Below are 8,934 nucleotides of genomic sequence, written 5' to 3'. Positions count from 1 at the left end.
GTGGGTTAAAGCCTCTGCCTTCAGCTCAGGTCATGATCCCAGGGTCCTGGGATCGAGCCCCCCGAATAGGGTTCCCTGCTCAGCGGGGAGCCTGCTTCCTCCTCTCTCTCTCTGCCTGCCTCTCTGCCTACTTGTGTTCTCTGTCAAATAAAAATAAATAAATAAAATCTTAAAAAAAAAAAGAAAGAAAAATTCAAAGAGGTCAACATTAGTTAAAAGATACCAGAAGTCAAGCATGCCTTTGTGAAAGTGTTTCATGTTTAAAGGATTTAAAAAATACTCTCTATGCACTTCTAGGGGGAAAAAAAAAAAATTAGTACCTACAAAAAGGAAAAGTAGTTGGCTGACTTCAAACACTTGAAAGTAAGATTGCCAAAAGATAATAAAGATTGTAAAACAAGATTTCTAGATAAAGCCAATCTAATTTTTATGCAGAAAGGCAAAATCAATTTAAAATAAATTGTAAAAGTTTTTCTTAAACATCTCATAAAATATGTCATCTACATTTTGTTTAGAAAAACAAGTATTCAGTGACACACTCTAAATAACTGAGAGATTATTCAAATCCTAAAAATTCTAGAATGAGACTTTTTATAATAAAAGAATCAGTAATATACAATGTATCCAATAAAACATAGATATAAATACTTTAATAAGATAATAAAACTTTATCCCAGTATCAAAAATAACTATTATAGAAATTTCACTTGAAATAATATTAACATTGATGATATCAAGTTACAATTCTGTTTATTTAAACAAAACCTCAATAGAAAGTAAAAGAGAACCAAACTGTTGTACCTGTAGAAAACAGAATATAGACTTAAAATATGACACCAAACCAAGATACTGACTATAAAATCAAATAAAAGATATTTAAGATGTGGAAAATGATCAAAATAAATAAGGGGCAAAATCAACTTCTCAACTGGTACAAACACATAATTACCAAGTGTAATTATTCATACACCAATACTTACAAAATGTTAGCAGCCATTTGCTTTGCATAGTAGACTATGAGTCTTTAATATTCTTTTTTATATTTTGCATGTGTCACAATTTCCAAATACATAGACCTTTTATAATCTGTAGTTTTAATAAAAAACATGTTCTTATAATAATACAGATAAGATCAAACTTTACACATAGGATGAATTTTTTTCAGTCTCTTTAATAGGTAGAAATTAAATTACTACTTATTCTAATGGATTTTTTTTTTAAATAAATGACTTTGTAAGATATTGTCTCAACTGGGACCAAGTGGTTGTTGGCCTGGTGGAGCCTGGTCCCACACACTGATATGCATTTGTATTAGTGAATATGCTGGGAAGGTTTTAGTTGTGTTTGTTTGCTTTGCTTAGTTTAAAAAGTAGGAAATTAAGCACAAGAGGCAAATAAAAATGGCCAAAGAAATAAAGAATGAAAGATATTGTTCTGGCTCATTGGAGAAAGGGGTACAGGTAGGATCCTATGTCTGTTTTGAGGCTTGTGAGATTCAGCATAAAGAGTACTACCCATAGAACCAGAGAACAAAAATACACCATGGAATCGAAGAGAAAGACTACATCTTTGCTAATTCTACCATTGGTTTTGAGGCAGCCTGGATATCATCCTAAGGCTTTGGGACCACAGCCAGAGAATTGCTATGACAAGTGTAAAAACAGGAGAGTCAGAAGCTAGCCACAGAACATTTCCATGAATGAAAATAGCAACATGGGATGGGGAAATAGTGTGCAGCAGTTTGTGAAAATTAGAACAGAAAACTATTAGGAAAAACTTCTTGATAACTAATCATCAGAATTGTTCATGAGATGTCCTCTGAGATTCCTAAAGTTTCTCCATTTCCTTTTCAATACACTTAGAATAATTAATTGCCCATCACAAGCAGTGGCCAATGCCTTTCTATCTAATATGACATGTGCCTCCTGCATCAACCTCATTTGTTACCATTCAATACCCACACTTCTCCAATACAATTTTGCTTGATCTAATGAAATATTTTTTAATCTTTTTTTTTCTTGCAATGGCTAGTATTTCTAAATCAGTATTAAAAATATATATATATATTGGGCTTGTTTTATTCCATCAAGCCTTCAACAGAAATTCTTTTAATATTTTTTCAGTGATGTTTCCAATAAAACATTAGAAAGTTATGTACAGATACTTTTTTTTTCATTTTTCAATTGTATTAAATTAAGAGTCAACTACTGTTATTTTACTAAAGGTTGAAAATCAAATAGTTTTAAAATTTTGTCATATGCCTTTGTAGTGTATGCTGAGATGGTCATGCTTCTTTTCTTTTTTAAAAAGACCTTTTTATATGGTTAGCTATGTGAGAAGATTTTCTATTTTTTAGCTATCTTTGCATCACTGGAATGATTTCAAAGAAATTCAATAAGTTCCTAAGACTATATCTATAGAAATGTGAGAAAAATAGGAAGTGGAGATGGGAAATATACGAAGGATGTTAAAATAACAAAGAATTGATATATAAACTCAATGACTACTTTAAAAAAAAAAAACTCTTTAAAAAAGAGTTTTACTGATTATCATGACTCATATTCCATAGCCCTCAAAAAACATTTTAGGGTGACTTGAAGTGGCCACTTGACATGAAATTAGACCATCATGCTTATTAAAATAAACTATAGAAATACAAAGAAAGTCTATGAAAGAAGATAATTTTGAATAATTAGATACATCTTTAACTTCTGATACTTGGGTTTACAACTTTTGGATAATTTTCCTTTTCATGGGTAAACCCAGAGACAATATTAAAAGAAGAAAAATTTAGTCATCTTTTAATTTGATTGACTCATTTTATATTCTCCCCCCACACCACTGGCTATTAAAAAAAAGAAAGACATTCAAAACTATTGTGAAGTTTTTTACTTGGACAGAACAGACACACTGTAATTTATAAAAGGGAATTTTCTTCCTCTGTGAACAATCACATCTCATTGTTCATAACATTGATAATCATGTGTAGTTATGTACAAAAAGCTTGAAAAATACTTTTTGTGTGTTATTTAAAGCTGCCAATTTGCCTAGGCTTATTAAAATCAAGGCTAAATCGTTTCAATGAGCAGAGTCTTAAAGTTGTAGTTTCACTGTCATAGACCCAAGAATAAATTAAAATGTAAAACTTCAGCTTGAGAGAAATTTAAATGATCAAACTAAAGCATTAATGCAGGATAAACCTAATCTTAGCAGTACAGGAATGAGGCTTTACTAGCAAGTCTCTCCCAAGAATCAATAAATGTTAGTGAACAGTATTAAGTGACATGCTTAACAGTCCAACTATTAATACAGTTAACCTGGTTTTCTCAAAAGAGAAGCTTTGGCCACCTTGGATAGAAGCAGCCTGATACATTAAAATGTAAATTGTCTCTTTCCAAGTTGCTTTTTTTTTTTTAACTACATAATCCATTAGTATCAAACTTGATTTTTTAAATTAAGACAAATAATGTCTTTTGCATATGATACAATTGTAATATAAGAATCTTAATACCATAAAATCTAGATAGACCATTCAGACTTAAGCAATCTCCTTGTAATAATATCCCCTGGTAGAAAGAATCCTTACTAATGATTAGTTATTTTTATAGATAGCTTTATAGTATAGAGGCAGAGTTAAAGGTAACTCTTTTCTGTGGCTTTCATTTCATTTAAAAACAGATATAATACTGAACAAAGGTGGTCTAAAACACTCAAATGTACTACATACTTAAAATGTTTTAAGGGAACCTAGTTGTTTCTTATATTCATTTAAATGTTTGAAAATTTTATTCATTATGTGCTTTCACTTTCTTTCTTTTTTTTTTTTTAATCTTTATTTATTTGACAGACAGAGATCACAAGTAGGCAGAGAGGCAGGCAGAGATAGAGAGGAGGAAGCAGGCTCCCTGCCGAGCAGAGAGCCCGATGCGGGACTCGATCCCAGGACCCTGAGATCATGACCTGAGCCGAAGGCAGCGGCTTAACCCACTGAGCTACCCAGGTTCCCGTGCTTTCACTTTCTATTGCAACTATTAAGACTTAAGATTTTGTGTAGTTCAATTTTTAAGAAATGCTTGTGCAATGAAATATATGTTGATATTTCATGTATTCTGATCTCTGTTTTTCCTCATATAAATCTCAAAGATATTTATAATCTCTTTGAGGTCAGAATATCTATTTGTTCTACCCCACAGGACATATTCACGTTCAACCAGAGGTAACAAAGTTTATTCCAGGCAATTATACTGGTTCATCAACTCTCCATGACTCACTAAGGTTGCTGTATTTTGTCTACCCGGCTTTAATGATCCTTCTATCTATATTCAGTTTAATTTCTACTTTTGGCCACTTTTTTTGTGTCATCTCTATTTTGCTAAATGGACTTTAATTGTACACTTGGTTCTAACTCATTCCACCCTCTATATATCATCTGCAGTCCGTATGGTGAAGTTTTCTTTCTCAGTCTCAGAGCTTGATCATAACCACCCCAAGTTAATCCATTACTCAGCACCCAGGAGACAGGGAGTCAGATTGAGTTATTCGCAATGGGTGATATAATAATAACTATTGTTCACTTATTAATCATTGCTCTTAAGGAAACATGTTTAAAAGGTGGCAAAATTAAGAGATACACACACACACACACACACTTACCTCAAATATTTTACATACTAAGCTATTCTAGAACTTGATTAAAACATAATAACCTATATACCTCACCATGGGTTAGATAAGTCATACAGATTACTTTTTATCATCAAGCCTGGTAGCATAATTTATTGTTGTAACCATTATAGAAATGGACAAAGCAAGTTAAGGGATTAAATTACATTATACTGATTAAATTATAAAGTGAACATTAAGCTCAAGTAGAAGTCATTCACCAATGCTGTATTATATAAAACTACTCATTTTAATTATCTTAATTATTTAATTTAATTTATTAATTTTTAAAGTTATTATTTATCAAACTAATTATTTTAAATTAATTTTCAACAAGTTATTATTTAGCACCATGTATGTGTTAAATACTGTTTGAGCAATGAACAAAACAGAAAAACTCATGTTTTCATGAAACATTTTAGTGGTAGAAAATAAGTTACAAAACAAAATTTAAACAAAATGTAAAACAGTATATCAGTTGTTGATTTTGTAAGTATAGTATGGAAAAGTAAAGAGGACAGAGAATGTTTTGAAGAAAAAGACTTTGCAGGGAGTGAGAGTTGAGTAATGACCTTAAGCACACGGAGGGAGTGAGCAATGAATTACATAGAAAATTTCATTCCAGACACAGGGAATAGTAAATACAAAGGCATATGAGAGAAATATATCTGTTGTATTTAAGGAGTGGAGAGGTAGTCACTGTGGCAAGTGTAGAGCAAATTAGTGAGAAGGTGATAGGAGATAAAGTCAGAGAATCAGGGTAGCAAATTATATTGATTTCTGTATTCAATTTAAAGGAATTTATTTCTTATTCTTAATAAACTAGGAAGCCTGGGTGGGACTGGGCAGAGAAGTGACATGGTCTAACTTACATTTTTAGTAAGACCACCTTGGCTGCTATGTTTGGAAGAGTCTGAAGAGTGTGGGCTAAGAGCTAGAAAAGAAATGTCAGTTCATAGGTTGTTTCATTAATCCTAGTTTGAAAATGATATCAGCTTACATAATAGTCTTCACAGTAATAGCAGTGTAAGATGGTAAGGTTTGGTAAACATTAAACTGTGTAGCAGATAAGATTTACAAATATATTTGTGAAGGAAAGAAGTTAAGGATTATTCCAAGATTTTGAACCAAGTAACTAAATAGCAAATAGAAATACAAAACAGAAAAACTGTGGGAGGAAAAGTTCTGGAGGAGATTAGGAGCTCAGTATTCAATACTGGGTTTGAGATGTCTATTAGACATCTAAGGAGAGACATCCAGTAAGTTAACTGATATATATGTTGGAAATTGAGGGGAAGAATAGATAATACAATTAGGAATTGATGTAGATCATATATTTGGGATTAAAGTAAAGAAGAGTTCCTTTTATTGAGCCTTATTAAGAGGTTAAAGGATTGAGAAATTTAGCTCATATGTGGAAACTGATGATGTCACACATGTACCAAGAAGATATAAAAATACTTATTACTTTTAAGAGGCTTTATGGAGACATCAAGGAAAGTCCTCCCAAATGGATTCAAAATGACTTGAGAGGCCAAAGAAGGGGGACTGGCCTGGAGTTTTTATTATTGTTCAGGGTGGAGTCAGGCTGAGGATTTCTGTGCATAGTCAGGAAACTTGTGTGGATTAAATCTGCTATCTGATGCTACCAAAGGAGTGAGCACCTAGGTTTTCTTATAAATTTGCTTAGATGTGTGGGCTGAAGGAGAAGAGGAAAGAATGAAAGCCAAAAAAATGTCTGCAGTAAAATTTTAAAAAAGGTGGGGACTCAGTTCCTTATTTTAGATAACTAGAAAATTATCACCTTAGAGTTAGGAGGTTATCTCAAGAGAAGTAGAAAAAGGATGTTCTGAGAAGGACTGAGTTATCAGTGGGGCCAAATATTGATGGTAAGTCCAGTAATACAAGTGGTCTTTATGTCCTTAGAAAAAGCAGTCTCACTGGAGTGCTGGGATAAAGTCTTAAAGACCTCTCAAGTAAGAATGAGAGAGGAGATATTGGAGGGTGTGAAATTAGACTTTTTTATAGAAATTCTACCATGAAGAGGAAGGACAAATATAGAGTGGGAAGAGGAGATAAGAATTAAGTAAAACCAAGAGAAGCTTGTGCTTTTTTTTTTTTTTAATAGATTATTTATTTATTTATTTGGCAGACAGAGATCACAAGTAGGCAGAGAAGCAGGCAGAGAAGGGAGAGGAAGCAGGCTCCCTGCTGAGCAGAGAGCCTGTTGTGGGGCTCAATCCCAGGAACCTAGGACCACGACCTGAGCCAAAGACAGAGGCTTTAACCCACTGAGCCACCCAGGTACCCCGAGAAGCTTGGTGCTTTTAAGTAATTTTGATGCCTAATACTGCTAAAATTGTCACCTTCACATGAATTTCAAATTGTCCCAGGCAAATAGGCATCGACAATTAGAACTTTAAATTTAGAGTTTCCAGTTCAATACTGCAAACTTAACAACTATGTTTTAGGTCCCTAAATCTCATTTAAACAAGAAATCTATTACAGTTCTAAGAATGGCAGGACAATTCATCTTTCATTATTATATCATTAATTCTTTTAAGGGATAAGCAAGAATGGAGGAAGACATAGACCAGAACATACTCATTAGCATGCAGAATGGCAGAAAGTCTCTCAGCTTAGTGACTACTGACAACAGTAATAGGCTGTGAGAAACAGTCAGGTTAAATTAATCAAAAGATGCATTCATAAGACTGAGAATCTCCTACATATTTGCCCCTCCCATATTACAACATGGCAAGCTATTATGTTGCTCTCCATTGTTCCTTGTCTACATGGATATTTCTACTCTATAGTCTAAAAAAGCAGTAAGTCTGAGAATGAGAAGGGTACCTAGTATGACTATTTGATTCCAAAAGTTTGTTTGTTTGTTTGTTTGTTTTCCTGTACTAGTATGGACTCCAGAATGTTCATGTATTTCTCATTAAACCTAAAAGTGAGTCTTGCTGTCAGGAAGACCTTCCCACATACTCAGTTCACCCAAGTAGATCTTACAACTGAGGAAAGGTCTGTAGTGGAAACACAATGCCACATAATCTAGCTACCCGTCATAATTCTAATCCTAAATTCACCATATGCATAAGAACTACCGGGCACCTAAGGAAAATTAATCGTATAAAGAATCAAATTGAAGAAAGAGAACTTAAGCCAAAGGAAGCAAAACCTTTAACATATTAAGTATAATTAATAAATCTAGAGTTATACATAATGAAAGATTCAAGAACAAGAAATAGCTCTAGAAAAATAAAAATACAATACAATTCTCAAAAGAACTGAATAAAAGTTTAAAAGGCAAAAGTTAAGCAGAAACAATGAAGGAAAAATAATGAAATATACAAAAATTATGACATTAACATGTTTTCAGAGTTAAGGACTCAACACGACAAATGAAAACACTTCCATTTGGACATGCGGCTTATGAAATTTTAGAATATCAGAGAAAATAGAAGCTACAAAAACTTTGAGAGGAAAGAAAATCAGCTTATCCTATAAAGGTATGAAAATAAGATGATCTTCAGACTTCATCAGTCATATTAGATCTTAGAGAAAAATAGAGCAAAGATTTCACTGTTCAGAGGAAAACTGATTCTACCTAGAATATGCAAACTAGAAAGTTATCAAATAAAAAGGAAAGGCACTTTCAATTGTTCAAAAATTAACAATTAAATTCCATTTATTTTTGTGTCTAAGGTGAAATAAGAAAATAGAAAAGTGGGAGAAGACTGTCATAAATAATGGAGCTAATTCTCCATAACAAACTTCATAACTATATGAATATGAGAGACAGAATATTGGAGTGATTGAGAGGCTTTAGTTTTCCACTGTCTGCTACACCATTAATTCCATGATCTTTGCCAAGTCATTTCATTTCTGTGTCAGTTTCTTCATTTGTAAAATGAGCCATAATTGGACCAGCATCATAGAGTTTTGTGATAATTAAATGAGTTAATACGTGTGAAATACTTAAGTATGATTATCTCATTAACAACGTGAGCACATAGTATCAGGTTATATACTGGCCATCAAAAATTGAAGGAAATACAGGTAGAATGTTTTTAATTATATAATGGAATATACGGTTGACCCTTAAGCATTGTGGGGGCTAAGGACAAAATCCACATATAACTTTTGACTCCGCCAAAACCTGACTACTAATAGCCTACTGTTCACTGGAAGCCTTACTGATAACATAAGCATTCAAATAACACAAATTTTATATGTTCTAGGTATCATATACTGTATGTTTATAGT

This window comes from Mustela putorius, unplaced genomic scaffold, assembly GCF_011764305.1.
Source record: "Mustela putorius furo isolate JIRA1106 unplaced genomic scaffold, ASM1176430v1.1 tig00000759_pilon_pilon_pilon, whole genome shotgun sequence".
NCBI classification, from domain to species: Eukaryota; Metazoa; Chordata; class Mammalia; order Carnivora; family Mustelidae; genus Mustela; species Mustela putorius.
The sequence above is the reverse complement of the archived record's forward strand: the minus strand, read 5'-3'. Positions refer to the sequence as shown.